This window comes from Corylus avellana, chromosome ca9, assembly GCF_901000735.1.
Source record: "Corylus avellana chromosome ca9, CavTom2PMs-1.0".
Classification (NCBI taxonomy): Eukaryota; Viridiplantae; Streptophyta; class Magnoliopsida; order Fagales; family Betulaceae; genus Corylus; species Corylus avellana.
In genome coordinates this window covers 10720665-10740088 of record NC_081549.1, presented here as the reverse complement: position 1 = coordinate 10740088, position 19424 = coordinate 10720665, and the positions used below count along the sequence as shown (strand labels likewise).

The following is a 19424-nucleotide window of genomic DNA, read 5'->3' as shown; positions in this document are numbered from 1 at the left end:
AATGGAAAAAATTTTGAAAAAAAAGAGAAAATGCAGAGAAAAAGTAGAAAAAGATTTGAAAAAAAAAAAAAGAGAAAATAGGTGAGAAACAATAAACAATAAAATGGCTTATTTGAAGAGTGCTGTTACATTTTACTTTTTTTTTTTTTTAGCTTTTCTAATTAAATATTTATTTTACATTTTTTTTTGATTAATTCAATGCAAAGTTTTTTAAACATTTGAAGAATCATTTTAGATAAAAGGAACATTTAGCTATTCCATTAAAAATGCTCTAATAGCTGATACTTCAGGACGTCTTGTGTCTCATTTTGAAGTTTAGGTGTTAAAATGCTAATGTATGGATAGTTCGCCGGGGAGGGGGGGTCTTGTGTCTCATTTTAAAGTTTGAGGGTTAATATATGAAAAGCTTGGAGGGTTAAGTGAATTTTTTTTAAAATCCCGCTCACGCTTTAAAAATCTCCACTCCCACTCCCTCTCGCTCTCTTTCTCTCTCCTTCTCACTTTCACCCTCGTCTTCCACCACTCTTCCCTCGTCGTGAAGACTGTTGTCTAGCGTTTCTCTCGGCGCACTTGTCAGTGTCACCGGCGCCACCTCGCAGGCTCGCATCCCTCTCTTTTCCTTTAGATCTGATATTCTCGCGGTTCCCTCCGTCATCCACGTTCGGATCCTAAGCTAAGACCATTCCTAGTGAGCTCGGCAAAACCCATTTTAGCCAAATTTTTACCGAGTGAGCTCAAAATGCCGCCTGCAGCAAGGTCAGTAGGGCTACAGTAAATTTGCCTCTTGTCAGACAAGTCGCCATTATTTTTCTTTAAAATTTTAATCCCAGGACTGTTTCGCGCTCTCATTCTGTCCCTCTTCGTGCCAGGTCAGTTTGGTTCTATAAATTTCTATTTGTGTTCCTTTTTATGCGCGTTAATGGGTTTATTTGTTTCGATTTCTGCTATTTCGTGTTTGATTTGTGATTTGTTTTTAGTTTTGGTTGATTGGGTGAGAGCTGGTGCTTATAGATCTAAGTTTGGTTGACACTGCGTTGCTGCTCTGCACACCAAGCTCCGAGCTACCGGTGGAACAAGACAAAAACACCTGGTTCGGGGGCCCAATCTGCAAAATCTAGGGCTTTTCATCCGAATCATTTGAGGTTTTCTTTTTATACAATTTTTCTTTGCGAATCAAATGTTTTGCTTTTCATCTAAAATCTCTCTCTCTGTGAGCATTTTATTAGGGTAGAGAGTAAAATTCAGGAAGATTGGAATAAATGTTATATTGTTATATTGTTTATATTCAGTACGGTTTTGAAAAAGAAGATACCAGAGATTCATAGATCCAATTATAGTATTGTGGCCATCTCTTTGATGCGCACGCTATGAACATTTTTTGGTTGTCAAAAGGATATTGATGTATGATACTATTTTGCCGCACAGGCCATTGAAGTGGCGGGTTTGTATGATCATCAAGGTAAGTGCAACCTCGATCTGGAATTTACAAGATACTCATGGAGATTCAAAGTCAATAGATTATTTCAGGGTTTACAAAAGCCCGGCCACGATCCAACAGATTCGCCAGCATTTGAAAGAGGTATGTTTTTATCAACTATTAATACTTGGCTTTTGGGTGTATTTTACATTCTTAGGATGGAGATTTCTGTCTTCTTCTTCTTTTATATTTTAATAAAATTTGTTTTGGAGGTTTTGCGTGGAATCGAAGGGATTATGTAATATAATGGAATGAGTAATGCTAGAATGAGGTTTTTTTTTTTTTTTTGGTCTCTAATATAGTGATGTGTCGAATGAACTCGCTAAATTCAGTTGTAGGCTCTGACTTCACTGGTTCATGTGATCTTTTATTGAGTTGTTCATATTAGAAGTCTTCACCTACATTGTCAACCTTTTTGTTTTTTTTTTTTTTTTGTCTCTAATATAGTGATGTGTCGAATGAACTCGCTAAATTCAGTTGTAAGCTCTGATTTCTTAGCATTTTTGTTCATGTGTCACATTCACGTCCAATTAAAAAAATAAAACAAAAAATAAAAGAACAAAGAGAATCTTAAGAAATTAACACTTAAAAATGCTAATTTTTCATACCTCAAGCCTTCAACAATTCAAATTAGTTGCTCGCTTTTTTTTTTTTTTTTTTTTTTTTAGAGTGTGAGAAGTATGTAATCATTTTTTTTTTTTAAATTTTTTTTATGTTAATTAAGTTTTTATATTTATATTATTCTTTTAAATTAATTGATTATGAATATAAATAATTTTTGTTACATATTTTAATTATATGAAATATATAATTGTATTTATTGACATTATGGGAAAAAAACATGGTTCTATTGAGCTTCAACCAAATTCTAAATTAACGTATTAGGCATGACAAAATAAATTGTAAGTTATATTTTTATGTTTTCAACAATAATTAAAATTTGTTGTATTACTTATTTGTTTCGTTAGTTATATTTTTTAATATTTTTAATCAATTTTTTTTTTCCAACTTTAACGGTCTTATTTTCATTCATTAAAAAAAGAAAAAATTTTGACCCCCCGAATTCTAAAATCCTTGCTCCGCAACTGCCGATTTATCATACAAAAAGCAAGCAAATCAAAGCAACAAAATACCTAGAGGCTGGAGGTAATAGTAGCATCGCTGTGCCGCGAACCAAGAGAGATGTGTAAGAAATTCCACTTAAAGTATGTCCTTTATGTCACATATATTATTGTAATTATAAAATATATATATAATTATGGTGTTCACTAATTTATTCCAAGTAAGGCTTATTGTGTTAAATCAAATATTTTGAATTAAATTGCCGATTTAATTCTTGTAGAACAAGTATTTGATTTCAATCAAATATTTTGAATTAAATTGCTGATTTAATTCTTGTGGAACAAGTATTTGATTTCATTACTGATTTTATTTTGTGGAATCAATTAGCTGTATTGATTAATTATTTGATTTTTTATTCCTTGATGGGAAGAATAATTAAGGTAACAGCTCTAATTGAGGGTCATTGACTTATCTATAAATAAGGCTTGTGTATTCTATCAATTGGCACTTACTGGTAGGCATAGGTTAGAAGAACCTGTCAATATTTTTAGTTTTTCAGATTTTGTTTTTGTGAAGTTGTTTTTCAATTGGCTTGAGCAAAGCATGGCTAGAGGTATTTATATAATTATTCATTTCGCTGCTAATTCTATTGTCAATTAGCATTTTTTTTTTTGTTTTTGGAAGGAAAATCATTCTTATCTCATTAATAGAGGAATCAAAAGCATTAAAACTCTTACAATTACAGAACATAACGTTTTGAAAGATCCTAACCGAAGCTAAAAGATTAAAGTCGTAACTTAAAGATTACACATCAAAGATGCCAAACATCTACTAACTTATAACTAATCTTCAGTTGGAATAACAGATCTGCGTTAGGCAGACACAAACTAATGCATAGGTAGCTTTTATTCCTTGACCTTGCGATCAAAAGGACCCTATGTCGACACATCCTCCTGAACCCGAAAGTTAGGATATCGTTTACATCCACAACCCCAGGGGTCTGGACCAAAATAACAAGCGAGTAGATCAAGAGAGAGGACGTGGCCTTATTACACGCAACAAGAAAACAAGAAAAATACAAGGAAAATCAAAGCAATACAACTAAAAATTTAAAAATACGAGCACACTAGGCGGATGACAGCAGTCGGAAGAAACACCGATCTCGTGGTTGTTGGAAACCGATGCGTAGATGGCGCTGGAAGCACATCGCGGTGGGGACGCGTGAAAAGACCCAAAAGAAGACAGTAAACGGCAAAGCTGGCGTAGAGGAGATCGACATCGCACTCAAAGAATTGCTCAGTCTTACATGTAGTATTTAATTATTGTCAATTAGCATTTAATTATATATTAAATTCTTACATGTAGTATTAGAGTCTTCTCTAGGTCATGTTTGCTTAGTCTAATTTTTAGATATGCTTGCTGTAAAATTTTATTTTTGTTTCAATAATATTTATTTTGTTTATTTGATTATTGAAACAAAATATGGTGACCAACATAAAGCATGAAACCCACGGCATGTTAGTATATATTTTTTATTTCTTGTTTCTATATTGTTGAAACAAGCTAAACCCACGACCATGAGTACAAGAGAAACAAACTGAAACTCACGGACACCATGTCTAACTTAGAGGTGCTAAGGGAATTGTTGGTGTTGGCCCTTTTTTTGGATACACTATTATGTTTTGATTGAACCAACACCCTTTTGCCTCACTGAAGCACCATTTTAGACCGAACCACCAGAAGCCCATGAAGGTGGTGTATGGCGGATGAAACTCCTTGGATGGCTGAGTTCCCGTCGCCGATAAGCACCGGTTTTTCCCCACTAGCTGCGGCGTTGGCCGCATAAAGTGAGTGGCCGCCCGTAAAGATGACAGTGGCAGCCCGTGGTCTAGCCGGAACGGCTGCCCTTCTCCGCTCGCCATAGGTAGTTGGCCATTGGACGGCGGCCCTTGGTGGTCAGTACATAAGGTTGGCCGTCTAGGTGACGGTTCTGCATGGGTGGCGCATGAGGAAAGGGCGGCGGCGGCGGCATATGGGGAAGAGGAGGGGCGGCGGCTAGGGTTTGGGAATTTTTCGGGTTGGGGAACATGATGATCCGGGTAGGGTTTTTTCAAACCCATATGGAACCGGGTCTAGTGTTTTGGGCTATTGGGTATGGGTTTATTTTAACCCAAGCCCGATCCAATAATTCAAAAAAAAAAAAAAAAGGTCATTAAGTAGGCTGACCCGTAACCCAATAAAGTGGCCCAACCCGATAAAGAAAGACCCAATATAATAGCCCATTCGGATTAAAAAAAAAAAAAAAAAAAAAAGGAAGAAAGATGATTTGGGCTCATGGGGTTTAGAAGTTGGGTTCTTAAGGTATAAAAGGCCTAAGGCTCCTTTCAAGGCTATTAGGCTATGTAGATTATCATGTGCTATTGTTACATTTTTATTTCTGTTATGATTTAAAGCGTTCAATATTAAATTATTGTTTCTTTAATACATGAACTTAATGATATATTTATTCTTTTAATTGTTTAAATATAAATTGCTTGATGCTTGGACCTGAGAATAATTAACTAAGCCTCATGTGTTGGTGAATGTTTATGGTACTATCCAAAATTGCAATCGGAAAGCTCTGGCAAGGCAAGTCTTGGGACTTAAGTGTGCCGTTGTGCGCCCCCTCACTTACCTGGGACACTGTCCGGTTGTACTTTGGAAAAATACTGTTTACCCACTGACATGTTGGTTTTGTCTTTTATTCTTGGGAACTTTAGTTTTGGCATCTATACAGTTATTGGATGTTAATGAAGTCGTGATTATCATAATAATTTTGGGAGAGCCACAGCATCCCGATTTTATAATGATAATTGCATCAAGATTATATATGTGAACTTCATAAAGAAAATTAACATCATGTTGTAATTAAGTCATACATTTAATTTGCCAATCCTCACAAGGGCGTTTTTATTTTATTTTATTTTATTTTTTGTCGAAATGAGATTTTCATTAACTTTCACTGAAGGTGAAAAAACATCGAGAACCCCTCAAGGTTCTATGTTCACAGAGCACAAAGCTCTGAATTCACAATAGATGTAATACAGCTTGGGATCTCATCCACCCAGACCAGCTCAGTAGAACATTGGAGACCCACCTTTGCTAGCCCATGTACAGCTTGGTTACCCATTCATTGAACATGTCGCACCATCCAGCTCTTGCACGTTCCAAGAATAGTCCTTGCGTCTTCAACAATATGGCCAAAAGATCGTAAACTTTGATTGGGGTCCTTCAAGGTTTGAACCACCAGCATGGAATCGCCTTCCAGGATGATATCTTGGAAATTTTGCTACTGATTGAACTCCACCGCCGCCAACATTGCCAAAGCTTCGCCCACTGTTGGGTCTTGGGTACCTTTCATCCTTCTGCACGTAGCTGCACAAATGTGGCCCCAGTGATCCCGTATAATGATCCCTATCCCCATGCAATTCAGGTCCTTATCAATGGCTACATCCAAATTCACCTTGACCCGCCCGAATGGAGGCCCCTCCCATTTCACCAGACGATTAGTCGCGGGCAGAGCATTCCCCTGATCCCTCTCCTCTCGTCCTTTCTTAATACTTTGCATAAGAACGTTAGCTTCTTCAATGATATGGTTTGGGGAATTGAAAGAACCTCCATGCACCACAGTATTACGACGTGCCCAGATTTTCTTAGCAACCAAGACTGCCTGCTGTAATTCCTGCCTCTAACACCGGGGCATCAGACTAGCCACAACCTCCAAAAATGATTGGAAAGTTCCATGGTTTTTCTGGATTCGCCGATTACATGCACTCCAAACATCAACTGCAGCTGGGCACTCCCATAAAGCATGTAAGACTGTTTCAGCTTCCCGATTGCAGAAAATGCACCTCTCTTCCGTTAGAATACCCCTTTTCCGCAGATTTTCCTTGGTAGGGAGTATGTTTTGACATGCCCTCCATAAGAAAACTTTTGCTGCATTTAGTACATCTAGCCCCCACAGTACCTTCCACAAAGGAGTGATCCCCAATCTAGTAGATCCTTCCCTTTGTTCCGGGATTGTCTCTCCTTCTCCACGTGATATGCACTGCGGACAGTAAAATTACCTGTGACAGTTGGTCTCCAAATCAGCTTATCAAGTTGCCTATATTTACTGATCGGGATATTACATATTAACTCAGCTTCCTTCTCCTGGAAAACCGTTTGGATTAGGGACCTCTTCCATTCTCCCGTACTCTGATTGATGAGATCCACCACCTTAGCTTCCTGTGTTAGCCGCATACAAGGAGGAGATTGTACCGCATAGGTAATGGGCCTAGGGATCCATTTGGTCCCCCAAATCTTAATCAACTTGCCATCCCCCACCCGCCAAAGCATTCCTTCTTGGAGAAGCTCACGTGCTGCATGGATGCTCCGCCATGCGTAGGATGGTCGACTCGCAATGTTGGCCTCCAAAAAACCCGTCTTAGGATAGTATTTTCCTTGAAAAATCCTCCCCAAAAGACTATCCGACTGTTGCACCAGTCTCCAACACTGTTTAGCGAGCAGTGCCTTATTAAAGGTGTGGAGGTCCCTAAATCCCAGGCCACCATTTGATTTTGCAAAGCTCATCTTTTCCCAACTCATCCAGTGTATCTTCCGATCATTTTCCTTATGCCCCCACCAGAATTTCTACATGATGGAATTAATCGCCCGACACAATTCTTTTGGAAGTAAAAAAATGCTCATGCAGTAGGTCGGGATAGCTTGAATCACTGCTTTTAATAGGACCTCCTTTCCCGCTTGGGAAAGAAATTTATTCTTCCAGTCATTCACCCTTTTCCGAACCCTATTGATTATGTGCTAAAACTCCCGAATCCGGGACTTGCCCACTAGAGTCGGCAATCCCAAATATTTGTCATAGCTTTTGGCAGCCGGGACTCCTATTAACTGCAGCATTTCATTCCGAGAGTTTTGGCTAGAATTCCTACTAAAAAAAACCGAAGTTTTTTCTTTATTAAGCCTTTGCCCTGAAGCCCTTTCATATGTATCAAGCAACCCGGATAGAATTTGCCATTCATGCAAATTAGCCTTGCAAAAAATTAAACAATCGTCAGCAAAAAATAGATGAGTCAATCTCGGTCCCTGTGGAGATGTGGGGACGGCCCGAATAATTCCGGTTCTCTCCACATGTTGTAATTGGGAACTTAGTACTTCAGCACAAAGGAGAAAGAGATAGGAGGAAAGAGGGTCCCCTTGTCTTATTCCCCTAGTTGGCCGAATGCACCCCACCGGCTACCCATTAACAATGACCGAGTACTTGACAGTGGTAATACATGCCATAATTAGAGCAATCCATCTAGGAGCGAAGCCAACTCGTTCCATCACTGCTTTTAGGAAATTCCATTCCACCTTATCATAGGCCTTGCTCATGTAGAGCTTAACGGCCATATAACCCTCTTTTCCCCACATCCGTGTTTGCATGGTGTGGAGGGTTTCGTAAGCAATCAAAATGTTATCCGAAATAAGTCTCCCTGGGATAAAGGCACTTTGGTTGCTTGAAATAATCATATGCAGAATGGGTTTCAACCTATTAGCCAATACTTTAGATAAAACTTTATAGATTACATTACAGAGGCTAATAGGTCGAAATTTCGACACTCGGGTAGGTAGAGTGACTTTGGGAATCAGCGCAATATGAGTGATTTATTTCTTCATCCAGCAAACCAGTACTAAAAAAATTTAAGGCAGCCCTACATACCTCTTTACCCACCACCTCCCAGTTGTTCTGGTAGGACACTGGAAGACCATCTGGGCCTGGAGATTTGAAGGGTGCCATTTGGTGAATAGCTCCCGTCACTTCTTCTTCAGTAAACTCTCCAAGTAGCCCTTCATTCATGTCTGCTGTAACTCTCCTAGGAAGGTTTGCCAAGCTTTCTTCGATTCCACTCGGGCAAGAAGTCTGAAAAAGCCCCTGGAAATAAGATATAAAAGTTTGCTCAATTCCCTCAGGAGTGGAATATAAGCGACCCTCCTCATCTTTAATGGAGTGGATTTCATTGGCTCTCCTTCGTTGATTAATACATGCATGAAAGAACTTAGAGTTGCTGTCTCCATAATCCAACCATGCCACCTTTGCCTGCTGTTTGAGGTGAGTATCATTCTGCTCAATCAACTCATTTACTTCCCGTCGGATATGTCCCATTTGCACTACATCCAAACCACCTTCCTTATTTTGAATTTGTTGGAGCTCCTCTGTTTTGGATTTAATGAGACCATTGATGGGTGTTATGTTTGCATCAGCCCACCTCTCCAATTCCACCTTATTGTCACTCAATTTCTGCCGAATTTCTCTACACACCCATATACCCAACGATTGATTCTTCCAGACGTTAGAGATGATATTCCGGGACTCCTTGTTAGAGCTCCACTCAGCTTCATACCAGAACGTCCTCTTTTTTCTCCATTGTCTCCGAGGAGTTCTGTTCTAAGTTAACAGCAGAGGGGCGTGGTCCGAACTCTGGTTGGCTAGTATTTCCACCTTCCGAATAGGGAAAGTGTTCCTCCAGCCAATGCTTGCTATTGCTCTATCTAGTCTTTCCATCACCAAATTAGGACCAAGCTACATGTTGCACCAAGTGTATCGCCCCCCCAAGAAGCCCAAGTCATGTAGTTGAAAAAAATTTAAGGTTTCCCTAAAGCCTTCTATTTGCCATCTGGGCTTTGGATTCTTACCAAATTTTTCCAAGTCCTCCATGACTTCATTGAAGTCTCCAACACAAAGCCAAGCCTCCGGAGAAAAAGAAGAGAGGTGTCGAAGGAGACTCCACGCCTCTTGCCTCTTTCCCACCTCGGGATGACCGTAGAACCCGGTAAACTTCCACTCGATACCATTCACCTCCAGCTTCATAAGGGCATGAATATGGCGTTTACTATAGTTTTGGATTTCCTCACCAATCTCTGCACACCACATGAGCGCCAAACCCCCAATACACTCTACATTATCCACCACAAAAATACTATCAAACCCAGCTTGCACTTTAATGCGCTCCATACGCTGAGTCGACAACTTGGTTTCCATAAGGAAAACTAATTTGGGTCGCTTCTCCTTGACCATACGGCGAAGGTCTCTAACTGCTTGGGGGTTCCCAAGCCCTAGGCAGTTCCAACTCAAGAGACTTATAATGATCGGCGGGGCTAGATTTCAGCCACCGCCGCAACATCTGAACCCCTTGTGGAGTTACTGCTCTCTCCTCTGCCTTCTTTCCGTTTCCCATCCAAGTCTTCCAAGCTAACACACTCCGTTGCCAATTTTTCAAGTATCCCGGCTTCATCTGGTCCATTTCTTTGTCTCTTATTTGTTGGAGGACCCTCAACCCCCGTAGGAATATATTGGGCTGTTGGGCCAGCAAAGCTGCGAGGTCAGCGACCTTTGGGCCAACCGGGCCTAATATCTATCCCCCATCCAATTTTGGTTCAGTTCCACCATGACCACGTGTTGCTTTTTTGGCTCCTTTTAGTACGCGTGTCCCCACAGTTGTCTTCTCATTTTTACTTCCAAAAGTAACGTTTCCAGCAACAGAAAGGAAATCCTTCTCTTTAAGGAGAAAATTCTCCATATCCATTATGGATTTGACTCCCCCCAACCGTTGAGATGAGTCTTCGTAATCCCCATCAATATTCTTTCCTCGTTTGTTCATTCCTTTCCTTGCTCTCCCGACACTCCCTGGCTGTCTGGCAGCAGAATTTTCGCCTTCTTCCTAGCTTTCCTTTCTCATTCTGACAAGATGTCGTGAGTGAGGAGAGGTTAGCGTTAGCTTCGGACTTTCCTTTTGTGGTTTATCCCCCTGCAGAATGATACTCTCCACAATTCAACCATACCACCTTTGCCTGCGTTAGCTCCGGACTTTCTTTTCAGTTTACGTTTTGGTTGGAGATGTAATTCTGTTTTCTATTCAGTCTAGTTGTTTTCCTATGGTTATGAGGCTTTGGTTTGTGTAATTATTTTGTTCCATTAGCTTTTTTATGTTTTCGTCATCTTTGGAAGTTTTAAAAGGGGAGGCTAAAATTTTTGATCCTTTAAAGTTTACAAAGATTGGTTCTTTTGGAGGGTGACTTGCTTCTATTATTGTCTTATCTTCTTTTTCCCACTGGGTTATCATGTTTAATTTTTGATTTTCATAAATTTTTATAAAGTCAAAGAATTTTATATGTAACTTATGTTCATTCATAAATTTTTCCCATTCTGCAAAGATTTTTATCGTTTGTTCTTTTGTATATTTTAACTTATATTTTTCTCTTTTTTCTGTATTCTTGGTAGAATTATAGTTTTTTATTAAGGGTTGGAGGTCTAAAGTAAATGGTTTACTTATAGTCATTAATTGTGGGTGTAAAGGAGGTTCTTCTATATTTGTTTGTGTTGGAGAATTTGGTCCTTCTTCTTCACAATTTTCTTGATTAGTTGTATAGCATGGGCAACTTATCACAGATACTACATTTATACCTTTTAATTTTAAATTTTTATCTCTTCTTAAAGGTTCATGATTAACGGAGGAAGAGGCAGAATTTCTACGGCTTGTATCTTGTGGATTTCTATGGCTTGTTCGTGTATCCTGGAAAGCTGTATCTTTTATCATGAAGGGTGGTTTGCTGATTCTTGGTCTATCAAAGCTTAACCTAACAGTACCATCTAAGTATTGTTGTAAACAATGTAGATCAAATGTTGTATTTTTTGTTTTTGTTGGAATGTTTTCATTTTCTAATAACCATTTTGATGGAAGTTCTACTTCAGACCAAACTACTGATTTTGGTACTCTAACATTTGCATCACAAGAATGTGTCTGTATAAGTAAAGTTTTATCTTTGGGACTTTTAACAAGAGCATGCACATTAAGATTTGTTTTCATTGATTTATAATAAAATCTGTAAATTAATGCTAAAGGTTGGCTTCCTTCTAACATATCATAACCTGCTGTTTTTATGTTCAAAGTTAAAGCTTTTAAAATTTCTATGGCTTGTTCGTGTATCCTGGAAAGTTGTATCTTTTATCATGAAGGGTGGTTTGCTGATTCTTGGTCCATACCAAAGGGGGGCTCGCAGAACGAGTTGACATAAGCGGAAGAATTGAAGACATAGTAATGAATTTAAACAGAGACTGCTTGAAAGAATCTAGGTTGAATATGAACAGCATATCTAGATGGATACACAAAGATATAAACATAAATATGCATATGAAATGTTGAAGATACTTCAATTGGAACCATAAACTCAAGAATATACATAATGAAAATAAGATATATGAAAATAAAGATTTATGAAAATATGATACTGTAAAATTAGCTTGAAGAAGCTTTCATTGAACAAAACATTCTGTTGTACATAAATGAAACTCTGACATACATTTCGTGAGTTTTTCACAGATGATCAGAGAGGGAGAAAAGAAAAGAGAATTAAGTTCAGAAGAACTCAAGTTCCGTTTACAAGAGCTGAAGCTTTCTTAAATAAAAATCAAAAGTTGAATACTGTAGATGAATAGTGCTGAATACTGTAGATGAACAGTGATCTGTCGGGTAAATAGTGCTTATGAACAATAATTGCCGACATGAACAGTACATGAACAGTAATGGCCGCCAAACAGTAATGACCGCCAAAAACAGTGACATGAATAGTGCTGTATTTGGGAACAGTGTTTGCTGTATTTGGGCTTCTCTAAGTCTCAATCTTCACCAAGATCATAGGGGCTTGGGCATCTTGGTAAATGGGCTGCACTTGATTTGTCGAAGAGGAGGACGAAGTTGGTCTTTGTTCTCCTTGTTCTTCAATGCCTTCTGCTTTAAGGAGAAGGCTTCTGCAAAGGTCCTTGAGGTCTTCTTTACATTGGACCTGGGCCATAGCTGCTGCAATTTCTGTCTGTAGATGTGATTTATTTGCTAAGAATTGGCTTTGAGTGGTGAATGAAGGAAATTTTCTCTGTATTGATGAAATGATTTTTTGAATGTTGTATTTGTCCCACCAACGGACATATCTGTTTCTTCTGTAAATTCCTTGATCAATGACATAATCCCATTTGAAGAGCCATGGGATTTTATATTTCTTTGCCATATGGAGCAAAGAAGGAAATTGACTTTCGGCTTCATTGACTCCGTAGGCTGTAGAGAACTGTTGTAAAGCATTTGCAAGTTCTAGGGGTAAAATCTCGGGAATCATCCCATGACTTTGCCACCATCTGTTGAACCAGATAGGGAGCTGGCTGCTGAAGTTGTTATCAAAACAAAGGTACCAAGAATGACTGTTATTATTGTTCTGATAAAGAAGTACTTTTGACCATGATTCAATGTAATCATAGTAGCTGTATTGAACTTGGTGACCCTGCAGGACTTTGAGATTAGCTGGGTGACCCCATTCTTTTGCTGAAATGATTTTTGTGATGTACATTTTATAAAAAATTATTCTTTTCTGTTCTAGATCATATTTGTCTGGGACCGAGTCTTTGGAAATCGATGTTGTTTGGAGTAAAATGTCTCTATAGAAATTGATGGATTTAGATGGGTGAAATGGAATGAAATTCCATTTAGGAGGGAAATAACTCTTTACAAGATCCAAAGGATTCTTGAGATGACGTTGGTCATGTTCTACAAAAAATAGGTTCTCTATATAGGTTTTTTGGACAAACTTAGATCTATTGGTATAGGTAATGGGCTGGTTGGTATAGAATTTTTGCTGCTGTATGGGTTTTGAAGAGTTTTGTTGGGTAGGGATAACGGTTGCTGTAGGACATTCTACCAACTGGTAAGGGTCCGGATGACTTAGGGATGCTAAAGTGGATGAAAAAGTAGGTCTTGGGGAACCAAGAACCTGAAACTTGTTTAACATGTTAATGGGTGAACATGTGTCATAGGGGTTTACATTTCCTGGGGTCAGGACTATCTGGTGACTTGGTTGTGACTTGATGGAAGGTGTTTTATTTTTGTTTTTACTGGATTGTGGCTTTTCATCCATCTTTTCCCTGCAAAAATTCACGAGTGAGGAAATCAGGTATAGAATTTTGATCTCCTTTGATGTATTCAATATCAAAATCAAATATGCTTAAAATTAATTACCATCTGGCAAAAATCTGTTTACTTTCTATATTTTGAACATCTTTTTCTAAAACATGCTTTGCACTTTTGCAATCAACTCGAAGTAAAAATTTTTGATTTAACAAATCACTTTGAAACTTTGAGATGCATAATACTATAGATAAAATCTCTTTTTTAATAGTACTATAATTACTTTGTGCTGAATTCCAGATTCCTGAATGGAAACAAACAATTTGTTCAGGAGAATCTGGAGAGATTTTCTGTTTGAGAATACCCCCATATCCAATGTTGGAGGCGTTTGTTTCTACAATTTTTAAAGCTTTTATATCAGGAATGCCAAGACTGGGCAAAGTCTTGACATATTTTTTTGACTTCTTGGACAATTGAAGTGTGAAGATCTGTCCAAGGTGGAGGGTTGCTTTTAAGACGATCATACAATGGTTTACAATGTTTTCTAAGATTTTGATAAAATTCAGCAACATAATTTAAAGATCCTAGGAACCTCTAGAGCTGATTTTTATCAAGGATGATATCAGGAAATTTGTTTGCAAATTGAATGGCCCGATCAATAGGTTTAACCATTCCTTGGCTGATGTTGAATCCTAGAAATCTGATTTTTGTTTGAAACAAATTGATTTTTGTGGCTGAAACAACTAAACCACTAACTTTGATGATACTGAGAAACGAATGAAGGTGTTTCCAGTGTTCATCAATTGACTTTGAAAATATGAGGACATCATCTATATAAACAATTGAGAAATGTCCTATAGGATCAAAGATTTCATTCATGATGTTCTGGAATTCACTTGGGGCATTTTTTAACCCAAAGGGCATGACATTCCATTCATAGTGGCCAAATGGTGTAACAAATGATGTTTTATATCTATCTTGTTCATGAATTTGGATTTGCCAGAATTCACTCTTCATATCAAATTTTGAAAAAACGTTGGCTTGACCTATTCTGTTTATCAGGTCCTTTTTGTTTGGAATTGGATATCTTATCCATTGTAAAATTTTATTAAGAGGTAAGTAATTTATTACTAATCTTGGAGCTCCTCTTTCTAATTCTGCATTTTTCTGTACATAAAAGGCTCAACAGGACCAAGGAGACTTGCTTTTCCTAATTATTCCCTTGTTAAGTAATTCTTTAATTTCAATTTTACAAAGTTTCATTAAATCTTGATTCATTTGGATGGGTCTAGCTTTAGTGGGAATATTTCTTTCGCTGAAATCTTTTACATAAGGGAGTTTTACAATATGTTTTTTCCTATGCAAAAAGGCATTGGGGAGATCAGAACAAACTTCATTTTGTATTTTCTCTTTGAATTTTTCAATTTTCTGTAAAAGAATGTGACTTGATAGTTGTTCTTCTATTCTTTTATGTTTAATTTCTTCTTTTAGGGAGTTCAAATGCTTGCTCTTATTCTGTAAAATGTTAATTGTTTTAGAAATTGAAATTTCTTTTAAAATATTGAGATCTTTAATATGTGGCCTTTTGAAGAATTTAAATTTTACTTTCTCTCCTAAAACTTCTGTGGTAATTCCTTTGTGATCTACTATAAAGGGATACAAAAGACATAAAAAGGAATTTCTTAATATGACTTTTGAATCAGGCATGTTTTTTATTAAGACAAATGAAGTTTTGAAACAAATATCACCTTGACAGACATGTGCTTTAGGCAACTTGTAATCTATCTGCATTTCACTGCCATTAGCTGATGATAAATGTTCTGTAATTTTTAAATAGTATTTGGTAGGTATCATTCCTTCCTGAATACAGTTTAAATCTGCATCTGAATCTATCAAAGCTATAATTTCAAATTCGAATTCACCATTAATAATTATTGTTACTCTAGAATGCCATTTTTGAAAAATGATTCTATCAATTATGTTTAAGTATTTTTCATCTGTATTGTCTTTGAAGATTAAACTCTTTATTGAAGATCTTGTAGATTTTTCGTCTTCTGATTCTTGTTCATTCTCAGATTGACTTTGTTCAGAAAATTTTTTATCAATTTTTAAAATCATTACTTCTTGTTCTAATTCTTTGTTTTTGGCTTTTAAATTTTTTATTTCTATTTTGATTTGATTGGCTTCATGCTGTAAGTCTTGGAGTGTTACTTCTCTTTGTTTTGATTTAAATCTATTGAGGATTTTATCAATACTAATTTGTGGTTCTGTAATTTTTGTTGGTCCTTTTTTTGCTTCATTTTCTATTAAATTACTCTTGAATTTTTTAAGGTAGTTGGCTTTAGTTTCTGGGTCTTCTATTCCTTCTATTAAATCGATTAACATTTCTTCATGTTTAGTTAAGACGTTTATCTTAAATTTTGTTTTACAACATGAATCTTTACAGCCTATTTCTACCTCTGAATTACTATAATTTTGACTTGATTCATAATCTGTTGAAGTGTTAAAGATTTCATCTTCATTGTTGCTAGAATCTGAATTTCTGAGTTCTAAGATTTTATACAAATCTTCTTTTTCTTCGTTGGAAATTTTTTAATTGATTGATTTTATCTTTTACTTTGCACTCATTTTTGGTAATGGCCTGTTTTTCCACATTTGAAGCATTTTACTTTCTTTTTGTCATATTTTGTGTTTTTTGGGTTTTTGTAATATTTTCTCGCTGTTTTATTTTTCTTGTAATATTGATTTGGTTCAAAGTTTTTGTTGTTTCTATAACCTTTTTTGTAGGGCTTTCTAGTTTTTGCTTATTTATCCTTATGTTTTTTTCTAGAGGGTGGTATAGGAGGTAAGCCATATTGTTCACAAAAATTTCCCATTTCATATTTTGCTTCTCTTTTTCTTTGTTCAAGTTTTTATTTATCTTCATATATATACACATTTTTAATCCTATTTTACTTATTGTACTTATGATGTCTCCGTAGGTAAGTTTATCATATTCTATAATTTCAGTTTTATTGCTTAATTCTTCACGGATTTTATGGGCAAATAGATGGGGTAAACCATTGATAAATTTTTCTTTCCAGAAAGCATTTTTACAGTCATCTCTTAACATTACTCTTGATATAAAAACATCTTTATACCATCTAAAATCACTTAAGGTTGGACACCTAAGGTTACTTAGTTGGTCATGAATTCTGGATGTAACATTACTAGGATTCCTGTAAAGTGTTTCATTATGGTGTAAATTAAAACATTAATTCCATCTAGGATTCCTCTGTTGTGTGCTTCATCATAAATTGGGATTCCTTCTTTGTCTTTTTGAACTGCATATTTTATGTCAGTACGATCTGCTTCAGTTAAATATTTTTCCCACCAAGCTTTTAATGTTCCCGTAAATCCTGATGTTAAAACGTCTACAATTTCTGGATTAGTTTTTTCTGAATTTGTAAGATAATTATTAGTAACCATTGACATGTGCTGTAATTTGTTTAAAATTTCTTGTTCAGATAAACCATCAATATTCCATTCATAAATCTTGTCAGTAGAGACTGAGAATTGGTTAAAAACATTTCGTTCTTCATATTGAATATCTGGTGGTGTAGGTCTAGTGTACCAAGTGAGGGCGTTAGGCGTTGGTCTAATCATTCTATTGATTTGGAATTCATTGAATTGTTGCTCAATTTGTTGTATTTCTTGATCTGTAGTTTGTTCAGATTCTGAGCTTTGTGTTTCACTTGTTGTTTCGTATGTAATTATTTGTTTATCTTTTCTGATGACTTGGACAGTTTTAGAGGGAGAGGCTTCAGTTTTAACATTTTCAAGGGTTTTTAGGGCGTCATACTTGACATTTTCAAGTTGTTTTAGCATATTGTTGACCTTTTCAAGACAGGTTTCTTCTTTGTCTTTTAAGTATAACATTTTGGGTTGTGAAATTTTTAAGAGGGGTTGTTCATAATGGGGTTTTTTCTTTTCAGTTTGCGTTTTGGTTGGAGGTGTAATTCTGTTTTCTATTCGGTCTAGTTGTTTTCCTATGGTTATGAGGCTTTGGTTTGTGTAATTATTTTGTTCCATTAGCTTTTTTATGTTTTCGTCATCTTTGGAAGTTTTAAAAGGGGAGGCTAAAATTTTTGATCCTTTAAAGTTTACAAAGATTGGTTCTTTTGGAGGGTGACTTGCTTCTATTATTGTCTTATCTTCTTTTTCCCACTGGGTTATCATGTTTAATTTTTGATTTTCATAAATTTTTATAAAGTCAAAGAATTTTATATGTAACTTATGTTCATTCATAAATTTTTCCCATTCTGCAAAGATTTTTATCGTTTGTTCTTTTGTATATTTTAACTTATATTTTTCTCTTTTTTCTGTATTCTTGGTAGAATTATAGTTTTTTATTAAGGGTTGGAGGTCTAAAGTAAATGGTTTACTTATAGTCATTAATTGTGGGTGTAAAGGAGGTTCTTCTATATCTGTTTGTGTTGGGGAATTTGGTCCTTCTTCTTCACAATTTTCTTGATTAGCTGCATAGCATGGGGAGCTTATTACAGATTCTACTTTTATATTTTTTAATTTTAAATTTTTATCTCTTCTTAAAGGTTCAAGATTAACGGAGGAAGAGGCAGAATTTCTACGGCTTGTATCTTGTGGATTTCTATGGCTTGTTCGTGTATCCTAGAAAGCTGTATCTTTTATCATGAAGGGTGGTTTGCTGATTCTTGGTCTATCAAAGCTTAACCTAACCGTACCATCTAAGTATTGTTGTAAACAATGTAGATCAAATGCTGTATTTTTGTTGGAATGTTTTCATTTTCTAATAACCATTCTGATGGAAGTTCTACTTCAGACCAAACTACTGATTTTGGTACTCTAACATTTGCATCACAAGAATGTGTCTATATAAGTAAAGTTTTATCTTTGGGACTTTTAACAAGAGCATACATATTAGGATTTGTTTTCATTGATTTATAATAAAATCTGTAAATAAATGCTAAAGGTTGGCTTCCTTCTAACATATCATAACCTACTGTTTTTATGTTCAAAGTTAAAGCTTTTAAAATTTGTGGATCACTTAGGCTTAAACTGAAGTCAGGAAAACAATCGAAATGAATTGGTCCTTTATGTAGACTAGATTCAACGACTCCTAACATGCTAGTGTTGTAATCTTTATGTTTTGCATCTCTTAAGCACAAAAGTACAGAGGCATTAATTCCTAGACAAACTAGGGGTTTTACTGCAACTTGGATTAATCCTACATGAAGGAAATTCATTTTCTTTTCTCTAAGTTTTTTAATTACTTCTTTGGAAAGTAATTGATATGTATCATGATGTTTATTTAAAGCATAAACTTGTTCAACTGTTTTTACGCTGTAATCACTGCTAAAAGATAAGGGTGAAAAACTTGATTTATAAATTTCTTTGGTTGGGACCTTGGGTATGTTCCAATCATGTGAATCTGTATTTGCTTCGGGAATGTTATATTCTTCTTCATTAACTATATCAAGTAGAGAAGGTAAACTAGATCTAAAGCTCATAGAAGATGTGGATCTAAACAATCTAGATATAATTCAAAATATTTGTTAAGGACAAGACAACAAAATTGAATATATATATATATATATATATTGATTATATATCAGAAATAAATTTCCTCCAAATTAGTCTGGAGGAAATATCCTCAAACCCTATTTTTTTTTTTTTTTTTTTAAGAATAATAGGACCTTTATTGCTTAAACATTATCAGAGGAGGGAATCTCCCCTAGGATAATCGTATGAATACAATCAGGATACTCAAATTGCCAAGTCCTAGCTACGTTCTCCCAAATAGCCAGTCGTGCAACCCCATGGGCCGCATAATTCGTAGATCTACAAATTGCCATAACCTTCCAACTGGAGAAAAGCTATAACAGGATGTGCATGTCGTT

General features: G+C 36.2%; 1 long non-coding RNA gene across 3 annotated transcripts; it reads left to right on the top strand.

The window, feature by feature from the left end:
- The first annotated feature begins 218 nt into the window (after positions 1–218).
- LOC132161757 (uncharacterized) lies at positions 219–18183 on the top strand. 3 transcript variants are annotated; one of them, XR_009438177.1, is made up of 5 exons: positions 219–756; positions 831–869; positions 978–1142; positions 1426–1579; positions 11055–11307. It is a non-coding gene; the product is annotated as an uncharacterized LOC132161757 (long non-coding RNA). The 3 variants fall into 3 exon arrangements; XR_009438176.1 differs by lacking the exon at positions 11055–11307 and adding an exon at positions 18099–18183 and having other exon boundaries at positions 219–869; XR_009438175.1 differs by having other exon boundaries at positions 219–869.
- The last annotated feature ends 1241 nt before the right edge of the window (positions 18184–19424 follow it).